Source organism: Balaenoptera ricei, chromosome 1 (genome assembly GCF_028023285.1).
Source record: "Balaenoptera ricei isolate mBalRic1 chromosome 1, mBalRic1.hap2, whole genome shotgun sequence".
Classification (NCBI taxonomy): Eukaryota; Metazoa; Chordata; class Mammalia; order Artiodactyla; family Balaenopteridae; genus Balaenoptera; species Balaenoptera ricei.
This window is the reverse complement of record NC_082639.1, coordinates 42,913,547-42,931,604: the sequence shown is the minus strand read 5'-3', so window position 1 is coordinate 42,931,604 and position 18,058 is coordinate 42,913,547. Positions and strand designations below refer to the sequence as shown.

The 18,058-nt window shown below is 37.9% G+C and overlaps 1 protein-coding gene across 3 annotated transcripts in view; it reads left to right on the top strand.

Annotated features, from left to right (window-relative positions):
* Positions 1-18,058, top strand: part of EPS15 (epidermal growth factor receptor pathway substrate 15) — a 164,774-nt gene that overhangs the window by 127,162 nt on the left and 19,554 nt on the right. The gene's annotated exons all lie outside the window — the stretch shown is intronic.

Genomic DNA, 18,058 nt, shown 5'->3' with positions numbered 1-18,058 from the left:
ACAGTAACCACCACCCTCTCTTTAAGCATCTTTCTTTTCGTGTCCAAATATATTCATCCTGTTTACTTATTTATGGCATTAAAATGATCGCATAGCTATATCCTGTTGCATTCTACCAATAATAAGAATGGTGTTTTTGTATCACTTTCTACTTATCATTCATTATCTTTTATTGTTCTTATTAAACAGCTTAATATGTACTCTAGCCAGTGTCAGTAAAACCAATAAAAACCCTTTTTGCTTTATAAAAGGCAGCGTTGCTTGGCAGTTTCAAACTCAGCATTAATTCTTATGGATCTTGACCTATATTTAAAAATTAGTGGCTTCCCATAGGTACTGATATTAGCTTTACAAATAGTACATAGGTCCTGTTAATAAGACAGAGAAGAACTAAATGTTATTCTGGTACCCAGTTTTCATGCTTTATTTATGGAATCTAATTTTCCATTTATCCTTTTTTTTCATTTTTTTTTAAGCTTGTATATTTATTTATTTATTTATTAACATCTTTATTGGACTATAATTGCTTTACAATAGTGTGTTAGTTTCTGCTGTATTACAAAGTGAAGCAGCTATACATATACATATATCCCCATAACTCCTCCCTCTTGTGTCTCCCTCCCATCCTCCCTATCCCACCCCTCTAGGTGGCCGCAAAGCACTGAGCTGATCTCCCTGTGCTATGTGGCTGCTTCCCACTAGCTAGCTATTTTACATTTGGTAGTGTATATATGTCAGTTCTACTTCTCTCACTTTGTCCCAACTTACCCTTCCCCCTCCCCGTGTCCTCAAGTCCATTCTCTACATCTGTATCTTTATTCCTGTCCTCCCCCTATGTTTTTCAGGACCTTTTTTTTTTTCTAGATTCCATATATATGTGTTAGCATATGGTATTTGTCTTTCTCTTTCTGACTTACTTTACTCTGTATGACAGACTCTAGGTCCATCCACCTCACTACAAATAACTCAATTTCATATCTTTTCATGGCTGCGTAATATTCCATTGTATATATGTGCCACACCTTCTTTATCCATTCATCTGTCAATGGACACTTAGGTTGCTTCCATGTCCTGGCTATTGTAAACAGGGCTGCAATGAATATTGTGGTACATGACTGTTTTTGAATTATGGTTTTCTCAGGGTATATGCCCAGTAGTGGGATTGCTGGGTTGTATGGTAGTTCTATTTTTAGTTTTTTAAGGAACCTCCATACTGTTCTCCATAGTGGCTGTATCAATTTACATTCCCACCAACAGTGCAAGACAGTGCCCTTTTCTCCACACCCTCTCCAGCATTTATTGTTTGTAGATTTTTTGATGATGGCCATTCTGACTGGTGTGAGGTGATACCTCATTGCAATTTTGATTTGCATTTCTCTAATGATTACTGATGTTGAGCATCCTTTCATGTGTTTGCTGGCGATCTGTATATCTTCTTTGGAGAAATGTCTATTTAGGTCTTCTGCCCATTTTTGGATTGGGTTGTTTGTTCTTTTGATATTGAGCTGCATGAGCTGCTTGTATATTTTGAAGATTAATCCTTGTCCGTTGATTTGTTTGCAAACATTTTCTCCCATTCTGAGGGTTGTTTTTTCATCTTGTTTATGGTTTCCTTTGCTGTACAAAAGCTTTTAAGTTTCATTAGGTCCCATTTGTTTATATTTCTTTTTATTTCCATTTCTCTAGGAGGTGGGTCAAAAAAGATCTTGCTGTGATTTATGTCAAAGAGTATTCTTCCTATGTTTTCCTTTAAGAGTTTTATAGTGTCTGGCCTTACATTTAGGTCTTCAATCCATTTTGAGTTTATTTTTGTGTATGGTGTTAGGGAGTGTTCTAATTTCATTCTTTTACATGTAGCTGTCCAGTTTTCCCAGCACCACTTACCAAAGAGGCTGTCTTTTCTCCATTGTATATTCTTGCCTCCTTTATCAAAAATAAGGTGACCATATGTGCATGGGTTTATCTCTGGGCTTTCTATCCTGTTCCATTGATCTATATTTCTGTTTTTGTGCCAGTACCATACTGTCTTGATTACTGTAGCTTTATAGTATAGTCTGAAGTCTGGGAGCCTGATTCCTCCAGCTCTGTTTTTCTTTCTCAAGATTGCTTTGGTTATTCGGGGTCTTTTGTTTTTCCATACAAATTGTGAACTTTTTTGTTCTAGTTCTGTGAAAAATGCCATTGGTAGTTTGATAGGGATTGCACTGAATCTCTAGATTGCTTTGGGTAATATAGTTATTTTCACAATGTTGATTCTTCCAATCCAAGAACATGGTATTCTCTCTCCATCTGTTTGTATCATCTTTAATTTCTTTCATCAGTGTCTTATAGTTTTCTGCATACAGGTCTTTTGTCTCCTTAGGTAGGTTTATTCCTAGGTATTTTATTCTTTTGTTGCAGTGGTAAATGGGAGTGTTTCCTTAGTTTCTCTTTCAGATTTTTCATCATTAGTGTACAGGAATGCAAGAGATTTCTGTGCGTTAATTTTGTATCCTGTTACTTTACCGCATTCAGTGATTAGCTCTAGTAGTTTTCTGGTAGCATATTTAGGATTCTCTATGTATAGTATCATGTCATCTGCAAACACTGACAGCTTTACTTCTTCTTTTCTGATTTGGAATCCTTTTATTTCTTTTTCTTCTCTGATTGCCGTGGCTAAAACTCCCAAAACTATGTTGAATAATAGTGGTGAGAGTGGACAACCTTGTCTTGTTCCTGATCTTAGAGGAAATGGTTTCAGTTTTTCACCATTGAGAATGATGTTGTCTGTGGGTTTCTCATATATGGCCTTTACTATGTTGAGGTAAGTTCCCTCTATGCCTACTTTCTGGAGGGTTTTTATCATAAATGGGTGTTGAATTTTGTCAAAAGCTTTTTCTGCATGTATTGAGATGATCATATGGTATTTCTCCTTCAGTTTGTTAATATGGTTTATCACATTGATTGATTTGCATATACTGAACAATCCTTGCATTCCTGTGATAAACCCCACTTGATCATGTTGTATGATCTTTTTAATGTGTTGCTGGATTCTGTTTGCTAGTATTTTGTTGAGGATTTTTGCATCTGTGGTCATCAGTGATGTTTCTTTCTTTGTGACATCTTTGTCTGGTTTTGGTATCACGGTGATGGTGGCCTCATAGAATGAGTTTGGGAGTGTTCCTCCCTCTTCTATATTTTGGAAGAGTTTGAGAAGGATAGGTGTTACCTCTTCTCTAAATGTTTGATAGAATTCGCCTGTGAAGCCATCTGGTACTGGGCTTTTGTTTGTTGGAAGATTTTTAATCACAGTCTCAATTTCAGTGCTTGTGATTGGTCTGTTTATATTTTCTGTTTCTTCCTGGTTCAGTCTCGGAAGGTTGTGCATTTCTAAGAATTTGTCCATTTCTTCCAGGTTGTCCATTTTATTGGCATAGAGTTGCTTGTAGTGATCTCTCATGATCCTTTGTATTTCTGCAGTGTCAGTTGTTATTCCTCCTTTTTCATTTCTAATTCTATTGATTTGAGTCTTCTCCCTTTTATTCTTGATGAGTCTGGCTAATGGTTTATCAATTTCGTTTATCTTCTCAAAGAACCCGCTTTTAGTTTTATTGATCTTTGCTATTGTTTCCTTCATTTCTTTTTCATTTCTTTCTTTTTTTTTTTTTTATAAAGTCTCTTTATTCTTTTTTTTAAAAATTAATTAATTAATTAATTTATGGTTGTGTTGGGTCTTCGTTTCTGTGCGAGGGCTTCCTCTAGTTGCGGCAAGTGGGGTCCACTCTTCATCGCGGTGCGCGGGCCTCTCACTATCACGGCCTCTCTTGTTGGGGAGCACAGGCTCCAGACGCGCAGGCTCAGCAATTGTGGCTCATGGGCCTAGTCGCTCCACGGCATGTGGGATCTTCCCAGACCAGGGCTCGAACCCGTGTCCCCTGCATTGGCAGGCAGATTCTCAACCACTGCACCACCAGGGAAGCCCTTCATTTATTTCTGATCTGATCTTTATGATTTCTTTCCTTCTGATAACTTAGGGGTTTTTGTGTTCTTCTTTCTCTAATTGCTTTAGGTGTAAGGTTAGGTTGTTTATTTGAGATGTTTCTTGTTTCCTGAGGTAGGATTGTACTGCTATAAACCTCCCTCTTAGAAATGCTTTTGCTTCATCCGTAGGTTTTGGGTCGTCGTGTTTTCATTGTCATTTGTTTGGCGGTACTTTTTGTTTTCCTCTTTGATTTCTTCAGTGATCTCTTGGTTATGTAGTAATGTATTGTTTAGCCTCCATGTGTTTGTATTTTTTACAGATTTTTTTCCTGTAATTGATATCTACTCTCATAGCGTTGTGGTCAGAAAAGATACTTGATACGATTTCAATTTTCTTAAATTTACCAAGGCTTGATTTGTGACCCAAGATATGATCTATCCTGGAGTATGTTCCATCAGCACTTGAGAAGAAAGTGTATTCTGTTGTTTTTGGATGGAATGTCCTATAAATATCAATTAAGTCCATCTTGTTTAATGTATCATTTAAAGCTTGTGTTTCCTTATTTATTTTCATATTGGATGATCTGTCCATTGGTGAAAGTGGAGTGTTAAAAGTCCCCTACTATGATTGTGTTACTGTCGATTTCCCCTTTTATGGCTGTTAGTATTTGCCTTATGTATTGTGGTGCTCCTATGTTGGGTGCATAGATATTTACAATTGTTATATCTTCTTCTTGGATTGATCCCTTGGTCATTATGTAGTGTCCTTCTTTGTCTCTTTTAGTAGTCTTTATTTGAAGTCTTATTTTGTCTGATATGAGAATTGCTACTCCAGCTTTCTTGTGATTTCCATTTGCATGAGATGTCTTTTTCCATCCCCTCACTTTCAGTCTGTATGTGTCCCTAGGTCTGAAGTGGGTCTCTTGTAGACAGCATATATACGGGTCTTGTTTTTGTATCCATTCAGCCAGTCTGTGTCCCTTTGTTGGACCATTTAATCCATTTACATTTAAGGTAATGATCGATATGTATGTTCCTATTACCATTTTCTTAATTGGTTTGGGTTTGTTATTGTAGGTCTTTTCCTTCTCTTGTGTTTCCTGCCTAGAGAAGTTCCTTTAGCATTTGTTGTAAAGCTGGTTTGGTGGTTCTGAATTCTCTTAGCTTTTGCTTGTCTGTAAAGGTTTTAATTTCTCTGTCGAATCTGAATGAGATCCTTGCTGGGTAGAGTAATCTTGGTGGTAGCTTTTTCCCTTTCATCACTTTAAATATGTCCAGCCACTCCCTTCTGGCTTGCAGAGTTTCTGCTGAAAGATCAGCTGTTAACCTTATGGGGATTCCCTTGTATATTATTTGTTGTTTTTCCCTTGCTGCTTTTAATATTTTTTCTTTGTATTTAATTTTTGATAGTTTGATTAATATGTGTCTTGGCATATTTCTCCTGGATTTATACTGTGTGGGACTCTCTGCACTTCCTGAACTCGATTGACTATTGCCTTTCCCATATTAGGGAAGTTTTCAACTATAATGTCTTCCAATATTTTCTCAGTCCCTTTCTTTTTCTCTTCTTCTTCTGGGACCCCTATAATTCGAATGTTGGTGCATTTAATGTTGTCCCAGAAGTCTCTGAGACTGTCCTCAATTCTTTTCATTCTTTTTTCTTTATTCGGCTCTACGGTAGTTACTTCCACTATTTTATCTTACAGGTCACTTCTCCGTTCTTCTGCCTCAGTTATTCTGCTATTGATTCCTTCTAGAGAATTTTTAATTTCTTTTATTTTGTGGTTCATCATTGTTTGTTTGCTGTTTAGTTCTTCTAGGTCCTTATTAAACGTTTCTTGTATTTTCTCCATTCTGTGTCCAACATTTTGGATTCTCTTTACTATCATTACTCTGAATTCTTTTTCAGGTAGACTGCCTATTTGCTCTTCATTTGTTTGGTCTGGTGGGTTTTTACCTTGCTCCTTCATCTGCTGTGTGTTTCTCTGTCTTCTCATTTTGCTTAACTTACTGTGTTTGGGGTCTCCTTTTCATAGGCTACAGGTTCGTAGTTCCCATTGTTTTCGGTGTCTGCTTCAGTGGCTAAGGTTGTTTCAGTGGGTTGTGTTGGCTTCCTGGTGGGGGCGACTGGTGCCTGTATTCTGGTGGATGAGGCTGGATCTTGTCTTTTTGGTGGGCAGAACTGCATCCAGTGATGTGTTTTGGGGTGTCTGTGAACTTATTAGGCAGCCTCTCTGTTAGTGGGTGGGGTTGCGTTCCTGTCTTGCTAGTTGTCTGGCATGTGGTGTCCAGCACTGTAGCTTGCTGGTTGTTGAGTGGAGTTGGGTCTTAGCGTTGAGATGTAGATTTCTGGGAGAGCTTTTGCCATTTGATATTACGTGGAGCCAGGAGGTCTCTGGTGGACCAGTGTCTTGAACTCGGCTCTCCCACCTCAGAGGTACAGGTCTGACACCCAGCTGGAGCACCAAGATCCTGTCAGCTACATGGCTCAGAAGAAAATGGAGGAAAAAAAGAACAAAAAAAAGAAAAATAAAGTTATTAAAGTTAAAAAATTATTAATAATAAAAAAATTAAAAAGTAATTTAAAAAAAGAAGGAAGAGAGCAACCAAACCAGAAAACAAATCCACCAATGATAACCAGCGCTAAAAACTATACTAAAAAAACAAACAGAAATCAGACAGAACCCTAGGACAAATCGTAAAAGCAAATCTATACAAACAAAATCACACAAAGAAGCATACACATACACACAAAAAGAGAAAAAGGAAAAATATATATATATCTATATAGATAAAAAAAATAAAGGAAGAGAGCAACCAAATCAATAAACAAATCTACCAATGATAATAAACTCTAAATACTAAACTAAGATAAATATAAAACCAAAAACACATTAGATGCAGAAAGCAAACCCCAAGTCTACAGTTGCTCCCAAAGTCCACTGCCTCAATTTTGGGATGATTCGTTGTCTATTCAGGTATTCCAGAGATGCAGGGTACATCAAGTTGACTGTGGAGATTTAATCTGCTGCTCCTGAGGCTGCTGGGAGAAATTTCCCTTTCTCTCTTTGTTCACACAGCTCCTGGGGTTCAGCTTTGGATTTAGCCCTGCCTCTGCGTGTAGGTCACCTGAGGGCGTCTGTTCTTTGCTCAAACAGGACAGGGTTAAAGTAGCAGCTGATTAGGGGGCTCTGGCTCACTCAGACCGGGGGGAGGGAGGGGTACGGAATGCAGGGCGAGCCTGCGGAGGCAGAGGCTGGAGTGACATTGCAACAGCCTGAGGCACGCTGTGCGTTCTCCCGGGGAAGTTGTCCCTGGATCATGGGACCCTGGCAGTGGCGGGCTGCACAGGCTCCCGGGAGGGGAGGTGTGGATAGTGACCTGGGCTTGCACACAGGCTTCTTGGTGGCTACAGCAGCAGCCTTAGCATCTCATGTCCGTCTCTGGGGTCCGTGCTGATAGCCGCAGCTCGCGCCCATCTCTGGAGTTCGTTTAGGTGGTGCTCTGAATCCCCTCTCCTCGCGCACCCCACAACAATGGTCTCTTGCCTCTTAGGCAGGTCCAGACTTTTTCTTGGACTCCCTCCCGACTAGCTGTTGCCCACTAGCCCACTTCAGGCGTGTTCACGCAGCCAACCCCAGTCCTCTCCCTGGGATCTGACCCCCAAAGTCCGAGCCTCAGCTCCCAGCCCCCACCCACCCCGGCGGGTGAGCAGACAAGCCTCTCAGGCTGGTGAATGCTGGTCGGCACTGATCCTCTGTGTGGGAATCTCTCCACTTTGCCCTCCGCACCCCTGTTGCTGCGCTCTCCTCTGTGGCTCCGAAGCTTCCCCCTCCGCCACCCGCAGTCTCTGCCCACGAAGGGGCTTCCTAGTGTGTGGAAACTTTTCCTCCTTCACAGCTCCTTCCCAGAGGTGCAGGTCCTGTCCCTATTCTTTTGTCTGTGTTTTTTCTTCTTTCTTTTGCCCTACCCAGGTATGTGGGGAGTTTCTTGCCTTTTGGGAAGTCTGAAGTCTTCTGCCAGCGTTCAGTAGGTGCTCTGTAGGAGTTGTTCCACATGTAGATGTATTTCTGATGTATTCGTGGGGAGGAAGGTGATGTCTACGCCATCTTGAAGGTCTCCTATCCATTTATCCTTTTAATAACCTTTTAAATAATATTCCCACTTTAAAAATCAGGAAACTGAAGACCAGAACATTAAGTAACTTGATCAAGATTTACAGTTTACTAGATTTGAACCAGTTAAAGCCAAGATTCAAACCTAAATCTGAAAGAGTCTAAAAGCTTTTTCAACTAAGTAACTGTTTATTTCTCACTATTCATTTGGAAATAAAACAGACCAGCTGTTGGGTAGGAGAGCAGGGAATTAGGGGGAAATAGACTCAAACATGTAAATACTTCAAAAATAATGACTTATTTTTCCAGATGAAAATAGAGTGAGTTATTCAGTACAGAAATTTGCTGATTGTGACAAATTGAGGATTATGAGTGTAAAGAAAGATAAGTAGAAATTCCTTCACAATTTGGATTTCTTGTGCAAATTGTAACAAGATGAGATTTAACAGTATGAATTATTTGTTTTCAGCTTGAAAATTAACCTCCAACAGGAGCAGCTAGAAGAAGGAATGTAAAAAAGCAGATATGTAGAAAATAAGATTTAATGTAATGCTGGGTTTTGATTTAAACCAAAATTTAGAATGACAGCAAATAAGATTTCTAAAAGGCTTATTGTAATAAAAGTAGTTAAATTATATCTTTTTAAAATACGTGTGCTCTTTTAGATTCTCATTATTGAAATGATGAATTAATATATTGCTAGGGATGTTATATGATTAGAAAGGGTAAGCTAAGAGAATAAAATGAGAGGTTAATACATTTTAATTAACTCTTGATTGCCCACAGGAAGGAATGGTAAGTGCCATGAGAATTCATTAAAGCTGCAAAAATTTAAAGGAAAGGGAGATTGCCTCCATTTAGGGCAAATCATGAATGTTTTCAGAGCAGAAGGTGGCCTTTGTGGTTTGCCGTGAAAGAATGGGCTACATAAATAGATATGGAGAACAGTAAAGAAAACAAAGAGAGTAACATGAGCAAGGAATGGAGGTGGGACATATAGGGAATGTTCAAAGAAAAACAGACATTATGATAAAGCTTATTTATAGAGAGAGGAATAGGTTAAGGCTGAAATGGTAGATTGCCATCTCACTGTAGGTTTCTATTGCCTTTGTTGGTCTCATCTTTCAGTTCCAGTTCCTAGCTCGTTTCCTGTAAAATGGTAGAGGAAAGGACTATAATAGCCTGGAAGGGGGCTAAGGTTTGTTGTTTATCATCATAGTAATAGATACCATTTATTGAGCACTTACTTAGTTCCGGCACTCCATGTGCTAACCATTTTCCTGTATGTGGTCTCGTTTAATTCTCACAGCAACTACCTGAGAAAACTGGTATTATGTTTATTGTACAGACAAGGAAAATCAAGAAATGGAGAGATGAAGCCAGTTCACAAGGTTAAAGAAGTAGTAACAGATTGACTCACATTCAGATGTTGTCTCTGGTTTTCCACCAGCCTCTTTGGTCATTCCTTCTGTCTCCTTTGCTGATTCTTCCTCTTTTCCCCAACTTCTTTATGTTGTGTTGCTCCAGGTGTCAGGCTGTGGACTTCTTTTCTTCTCTGTCTCTACTCCTTGGGGATCTCATCTGGTTTCATGGTTTTACATACTCTCTATATGCTGATTTTTAACTCTAGCCACATTTTCCCCCTGAACTCTAGACTCATATATCCAACTACCTATCCATATCTCCACTCAAATAGCTCATAGATATATCTAACACAACATGTCTAACACCAGACACCTAATCTTCCTCCCCAAACCTGCTTCTCTTGAACCTTTCCCCATCTTAATTAATGGTAATTTCATCTTTAACACTGCTAAGACCTAAAAACTTAGAATCATCCTTGGTTCTTTTTTTCCTCTTACTCTGTCTCTAATGTATCAGGAAGTCTTCTTGACTTCCTATCAGGTTCTACCTTCAAATTATGTACAGTAAAAACCTTACAATGGCCTAAACCTTTCTAATAATATCTCATCGTTATTCCCTTTACTCGCTCTGCTCCAGCCACACTGACCTTCTTACCATTGCTCAAAAAACAGGCTCGTGAACCTTAGGCCCTTTGCTCTTAGCTGTTCCCCATTCCTAGGATGATTTTTCTTCATATAACCACATGATGATCTCCATAACCTCTAACGAATCTTTGCCAAAATGTCACCTTCTCATCTAGCCCAGCACTCCCACCGTATTGTTCCCTACTCTTTCTTATTTTATTTTGGCTTATTACTTTCCAGCATACTATATAAATTACTTTGTTTTTCTCTTATCTGTCTCCTCCTCCTCCTCCCACTAGATTTTTTTTTTAATTGTATTTATTTATTTTTATATTTATGGCTGTGTTGGGTCTTCGCGTCTGTGCGAGGGCTTTCTCCAGTTGCGGCAAGTGGGGGCCACTCTTCATCGTGGTGCGTGGGCCTCTCACTATCGCGGCCTCTCTTGTTGCGGAGCACAAGCTCCAGACGTGCAGGCTCAGTAGCTGTGGCTCACGGGCCTAGTTGCTCCGCGGCATGTGGGATCTTCCCAGACCGGGGCTCGAACCCGTGTCCCCTGCATTGGCAGGCAGATTCTCAACCACTGCGCCACCAGGGAAGCCCCATCCCACTAGATTTTGAGGTCCACAGGACCTTAACTTTTTCTTCACTGATGTATCCCAAGAACTTTAAACCATACCTGGGTACATAGTATTACTTAATGAATGGGTGAATCAATTACCGTCCTCACAGAGCGTGTGAAAGGAGCTCAGTGGATGAGAATCTTTGTAGGGGGAGGGACACATTGTTTATTTTTTCTGATAAGTGGGTTTTTTAACATTGTGGTAAAATATACATGACATAAAATTTACCATTTTAACCATTTTTAAGTATACAATTAGTGGTATTAAGTACCTTCACATTGTTGTGCAACCATTACATTCATCTATCTCCAGAACTTTTTTCATCTTCTAAAACTGAAACTCTGTACCAGTTAAACAAGAACTCCCCATTTCCCCTTCCCACCAGGCCCTGGCAACCACCATTTACTTACTGTGTTTATGAATTTGACTACTCTAGGTACCTCACATAAGTGGAATCATATAGTATTTGTCTTTTTGTGTATTGGGCTTATTTCAGTTGGCATAATTTCCTCAAGTTTCATCCATGTTGTAGCATGTACCAGAATTTCCTTCATTTTTAAGACTGAATAATATTCTATTGTATGAATATACCACGTTTTGTTTGTCTATTCATCCATCAATAGACACTTGGGTTGCTTCCACATTTTGACTATTGTGAATAATGCTCCCATTCATGAGTGTACAAATACCTATTCAAGTCCCTGGTTTTAGTTCTTTTGGGTATATACCAAGAATTGCTAGATCATATGGTAATTCTATTTTTAATTTTTTGAGAAGCCACTGTACTGTTTTCCATGCCTTACTATTTTACATTCCCATCAATAGTGCACAAGGGTTCCAAGTTCTTTACATCCTTGCCAACACTAACTACTTTCTGGTTTTTTGATAATAGCTGTTTTAATGGGTGTGAAGTGGCAGCTCATTAATTTGATTTGCATTTCCCTAATGATTAGTGATTTTGATCTTTTTGTGTGCATATTGGCCATTTGTATATCTTTGAAGAAATGTCTGTTCAGGTACTTGGCACATTTTTAAAAATCAGTTGTTTGCTTTTTTGTTGTTGCATTGTAGGAGTTCTTTATATACTCTGGGTATTAACCCCTTAGGAGACATATGATTTGCAAATGTTTTCTCCCATATCGTAGGTTGCCTTTTCATTCTGTTGATACTGTCTGTTGGTGCACAAAACTTTTTAATTTTGATGTAGTCCAGTTTATCTACTTTTTCTTTTGTTGCCTGTGCTTTTAATGTCCTATCCAAGAAAAGTATTGCTAAATCCAATGTTGTGAAGCTTTCACTTAAGTTTTCTTCTAAGAGTTTTTAGTTTTAGATCTTACATTTAGGTCTTTGATCCATTTTGAGTTAGTTTTACTTCATTCTTTTTCATGTGGATATCCAGTGTTCCCAACACCACTTGTCCTTTCCTCACTGAGTGGTCTTGACATATTTGTAGAAAATCATTTGACTATACATACATGGGTTTATTTCTGGGCTCTCTGTTCTGTTCCATTGACCTAAATGTCTTAAGGCTAGTACTGTTTTGATTATGATAGCTTTGTAATAAGTTTTGAAATCAGAAAGTTTGAGACCTGTAACTTTGTTATTCTTCTTCAAGAATGTGTTTGCTATTCAGGGTCCCGTGAGATTCCATATGAATTTGAGGATGAATTTTCTATTTCTGCAAACAAATGTCATAGGAATTTTCACAGTGATTACATTGAATCTATGGATTGCTTTGGATGGTATTAATGTCTTAACAATACGAAGTCTTCCAATCCATGAATGTGGGCCATTTTTCCATTTATCTGTATCTACATTCTTTCAGAATGTTTTATAGTTGTCAGTATACAAGTCCTCCTTGGCTAATTCCTAAGTATTTTATTCTTTTTGATGCTATTGTAAATGACATTGTTTTCTTAATTTCCTTTACAGATTGTTCAGATTATCAGTATATGGAAATGCTACTGATTTTTTGTGCATTGATTTTGTATCCTGCTACCTTGCTCAAGTTATTTATTCTAAACAGGTTTTTTGTTTGTTTGTAGAATCTTTAGGGTTTTCTGTATGTAAGAGCATGTCTTCTGCAAACAGAGATAATTTTACTTCTTCCTTTCCAGTTTGGATGCCTTTTTTTTCCCCCTTGCCTAATTGCTCTGGCTAGGATTTCTATGTTGAATAGAAGTGGTGAAGGTGAGCATCCTTGTCTTGTTAAAAATTTTAGAGAAAAAGCTTTCAATCTCTCACCATTGGTATGATGTTCAGTGTTGGCTTTTCATATATGGTCTTTATTATGTTGAAGTAGTTTTCTTCTTTTCCTAGTTTGCTCAGTGTTTTATCATGAAAGGATTTTGAATTTTGTCAAATGCTTTTTCTGCATCAATTGAGATGATCACGTGGGGTTTCTTTTCCTTCATTCTGTTAATGTGGTGTATTACATTAGTTGATTTTCCTATGTTGAACCATCTTTACATACAAAATGAGAGCCTGTATCTTCCTCACCGATGATCTGGCTGACATCGTGATTTGAATGAGGATCTTAGAACTAAAACTGTTTAGAATTGAATGGGCTTCGTGTTAGTGGCGTCTCGGGCTGAGTTATACAGACTTTCCACAGACTCAGAAATATCAGAGGTCTGAACGTTCTTTCCCTTTCTGTTTTTTTTTCAAAGCTATATACAAGGTCATCCAAACTTTGTTTTTGCATTTTTCTCATTTAATCTTTAAAATGGTTATATGAGACAGGTGCTATTCTTTCTCACTTTAATAATGAGGAAAATGAGACTCTGACCAAGCAGTTTGCCCAAGATCACAATAACTGTAGCAATGCTCAGTTTCTAATCCATGTCTTATTTCAGAGCTCATGCTGTTAATCACTTTGTTACCATGCCTCTGCCTTATATCTTCTCATCCAGTTCTGACAATATGAAAATTGGCGTAGGGTGATGCCACAGATTTTTTTCTCTCTCAAACTTACATTACTGCCTTTGTTAGAGCAGAAGGAACCTTAGACATGCTATGGACCAGAGTTTTCACATTATTTTCCACGAAACCAGCTTCCAGAGAGGTCTTCAGGGAATTGGCAGGATCTAGTTTCATTATTTTTTAAGTGTCTTTGAATTTTTAAAAACTGCAAGTTAATTAGGTATATGCATTCATATCTGTTACAAACCAGATTTTAACATATTGGAATGTACTGGTGCTTTAAAGAACTATCAAGTTAAGTGGTTTTTGTGCAAACCTCTGAATAAACATTTATTTAAACCACCCTGAGATTACAAGACTGTTGTTCAAAACTGTATGTTATAGCTACTTTCTTGGATGAATTATGTTTTTCAAATAGAGCAACCAAAACCAAGTACAGAAATAAGTTTGATCCCTGACTTTAAACATTTGTGTTAATCAAAATTGCTTCATTGTCGCTGTGATAAATAAATGTTATGAATTTGAACTTAAAAATGAATTAAGAGGGCTCCCCTGGTGGCACAGTTGTTACGAATCCACCTGCCAATGCAGGGGACACGGGTTCGAGCCCTGGTCCGGGAAGATCCCACATGCCGTTGAGCATCTAAGCCCGTGCGCCACAACTACTGAGCCTGCGCTCTAGAGCCCACGAGCCACAACTACTGAAGCCCAAGTGCTTAGAGCCCGTGCTCTGCAACAAGGGAAGACACCGCAATGAGAAGCCCGCGCACCGCAAGGAAGAACAGCCCCCGCTTGCTGGAACTAGACAAAGCCCGCATGCAGCAATGAAGACCCAACGCAGCCAAAAATAAGTAAATAAAATAAATAAATTTAAAAAAAATGAATTTAGAGTTAACTCTTAAAATCCATCTTACTTGTCTTATATGTTGGAATTCCATTTAAGGTTTGAGAACTATTATCTAGTCTGATTTCTTGATATACGGAAGGGAAGCTGAGCCCCAGGACCACATACCAATTTACTTCTGAATCCGTGTTGATTGATTTTTCCACTATATTATCCTGTCTCTTTACTTATTTACTATGTAAATGAGAAAATTAAGGTATCTTTGGAACCCAGAATTTGATGAAGGATACTGAGAGCATGGGGGAAACAAATGAAAAATGTTAGGTAAATAGATGAAAGAATTTTAGTAAGAAACTTATAAAATGTCTATAAAAGGACTCTTTGGGGTTGAGGGAGAAAAATTCAGACTTCAACCTTATTGGGCTCTTATTCCAACAACAACAAAAAATAATTAGGAAAAAAGTCGGTTTTTTGAAGCAAACACAGGCAGTGACTTTGGAGATTATCAAGCTTTTTGGTCTCAGGACCCCTTTTAAAATAAATGAAGACCCTCAAAGAGCTTTTGCTTATATGGGTCTTATTGATCAGTCTTTACTATATTAGAAGTTAAAACTGAGAAATTAAAATTTTTTAATTCATTAAAAAACAAAAACAATAAGCCCATTACATTATATTTTTCAAGAAAAATAACTCCAAACCAAAAAAAACTGTGAGAAGAATAGCATTGTTTATACATTTTGGCAAAGCTCTTTGAATGCCTGGCTTAACGGAAGACAGCTGAATCCTTATATCTACTTCTGCATTCAGTGTGCTGCACTATGTGTTTTGCTTGAAGCATGTGAAATGAAGAAGATCTACCTCACACAGATACGTAGCTGGAAAAGAGACGAGTATTTTAATAACCTTTTCAGATAATTGTGGATATTCTTCTTTGATACTGTACCAAAATTCAACAAATTTTAAGTTCAAAGTTAGTTACAATATGGAATATGAAACTGTTATCAATGAACTTTTCATACTCTGTTATGTTAAACTCCATTAGTCTTTCTTCCACATTGAATGAACTTTTTATCCATATATGATTTTGTAACATGCATTGGTCATTTGGAATTGGTTCACTGAGTTATGCATGTCTTCCAAATGTTGACACATTTCATTGTAAATAGTTTTTTAAGTCATCTTTATTGATATCACCATCCATCTCATGAGCGTCTTTTAAGTATTGGTATAATGTTAAGCTTACGAGGCAGATAAAACTTTCCAAGATTCCGGTTTTTACTTGAAAGCTTGAATTTTCATCATCTGCAACAAATACAGTTGTTTTCCTTAAAGTGACAGATTCACTTTATTTAGGAAGAAGTGTTGCCCAATACCTAAATCTGAATAGCCATTGTTATCTGTCACTTCTTGCAAGTAAAAATGGTGTTCCATGAAAAAAGCAGCTGGTTCACCTTGTTTCTCAGACCATCATGTAAGTGCTTTTCCTCCAGATAACTGCTTATACTTTGGTACTCAGCAGAAGTGCCTTGTGTGTATTTCTCCTTTTGTCTTCCATAGTTTTTAAAAGAACCTAAGGGTCACAATTTATTTTAAATTAATAGTTTTTATTGATTCATCAAGGACAGACGTTCATAAGTGCAACTGGCCTTTTTTTCCCCTTGTGAGTTTGTGATAGTGAACAGTACAGTTGCTACCAACCAGTACAGTTTGGTGCTACTGCCTTGATTCCCGCTAAAGCGCCCACCACTTTTTTTTTTAACCCACCACTGGTTTTGCAACATTGTTGCAGATAATACAGTGAGAAAGATAAATAACATCTTCATATTCTGAAAATAGTTTTGACCTTACAGACCTCCCTTAAGGGGTCTTGGGGGACTTTTGGAGCACGTGGACCACACTTTGAGAACTGCTGATCTAGCATGTTCTAAAACATTTTCCTGTTGCCCTATATTGCACTGGTCTCTGTTCCCTCAGGCCAGTTTGCTCCCAGGAGGTATCTGGGACAGATGTCTCCTTTTATTCAGAACAAGAGCAAGAGAATAATCTCAATGTTCTGGAGAAAAAACTGAAGAGCGAGGCTATCTTTTTAGTCCCGTATTTAGGCTGGTCCTTCTGCTCCTCTCTAAATACACACTTCCTGTGGTGGTGGTGTCCGGTTCTGTGCCTTCAACTACAGCCTGTTTCCTGATGACTCCTAGATTTTGTCCTCTATGCCTGAACTCTCTCCTGAACTTCCAGTAGTTTCAAGTTGCCTGCTGGATATTTCTCCTTAGGTGTCAAGCTCAACAATGCTTAAAGTTAATAGTCATCTTTTCCAATTAGTCTCTCCTTCAAAGTATAGTATAAACAATAACAAAGTTTTCCAATTAGTCTCTCCTTCAAAGTATAGTATAAACAATAACAAAGAGCCAAGCTTTACCTCCTTCTACATTGTACTTTATGTACTAATGACACTATTATTGGCCCTCAGCCAATCGTCCTAGACTTTTTCTCTATTGTTCCTCATCTCCAATAAATTGCCAAGTCTTGTTCTTTTACCCGCAATTGGACCCTGATTGTCTGTTCCTCATTATACTCAGCTTTGTTTGGGTCCTCATCATGTTTTACCTGGACTATGATATCAAGTCGCCTCCAGTCTCTTTACCTGCTGATCTTGCATGACTGCCAGAATTGTCTTTGTTAACATTTGATCATATTACTAACCACAAATCTAAGTCACTAGCCCTGTGCTCCAAATATATGTGTGTGGGTATGTATATAATTTTTTATTATTTATATTTATATATTATATGCTATTTATATTGTAAACATTTATATATCATATATTATTTATATTTTTAAATATATTGTCTGTTATATTTGTATTATTTATATTATATGTGTGTATATATATATATTTGATGGTCTTTTACTTAATGTGTCAGAGATATATGTCTGAAAGTAAAGTTGTCCACCTTATGAAATGTAAAACAATACTAAACATCTGGATATCCCATCTCTGCTAATAGTGCTACCGTCTACTCAGTTGCCCAGGCAGAGACCTGCGAGTCATCCCAGAACTTTTGAGACGTAGCAAAGGCTTAGAGATTGACTGCTGAAAAAATGAATAAATGATGTGTCTCAAATCTGCTACATTGTCATAAGATTTTGAATTCAATGGAAACATAAACAGTCGTGAGAGGAGTTGTCATCAATAGGACATGGATGCTTGAGTCCAGCTGCCTGAACTTACTCAGATAACATTGCTAGTTCCTTAGGTTTTCTAAGTCTCAGTTTCCTAAACTATAAAGTGAGGTTAATAATTACACCTCAGGCTTTGTTGGGTAGAGTAAATGAGATAATGTATGTTAAAGTATTTATTGTGGTTCCTGTCTTAGTAAATGGTAGTTGTTGTTATTGCTGCTACTGCTTTTTAGTTTAATGGTTTCCAAATGCAGACTAGTTACTTGTAATATACTCTTCATTAGTTCCAAATGACATAGAGACAAGGGAGAGGGAGAGAGTGAGTGTGTGTGTGTGTGTGTGTGTGTTTGTGTTGCCAGCTCTTTTCCTGGAAAGGATTCTTTTAGTCTACAATTGTTTTCTCTTCTCTTTAGTTTTTTAAAGTTC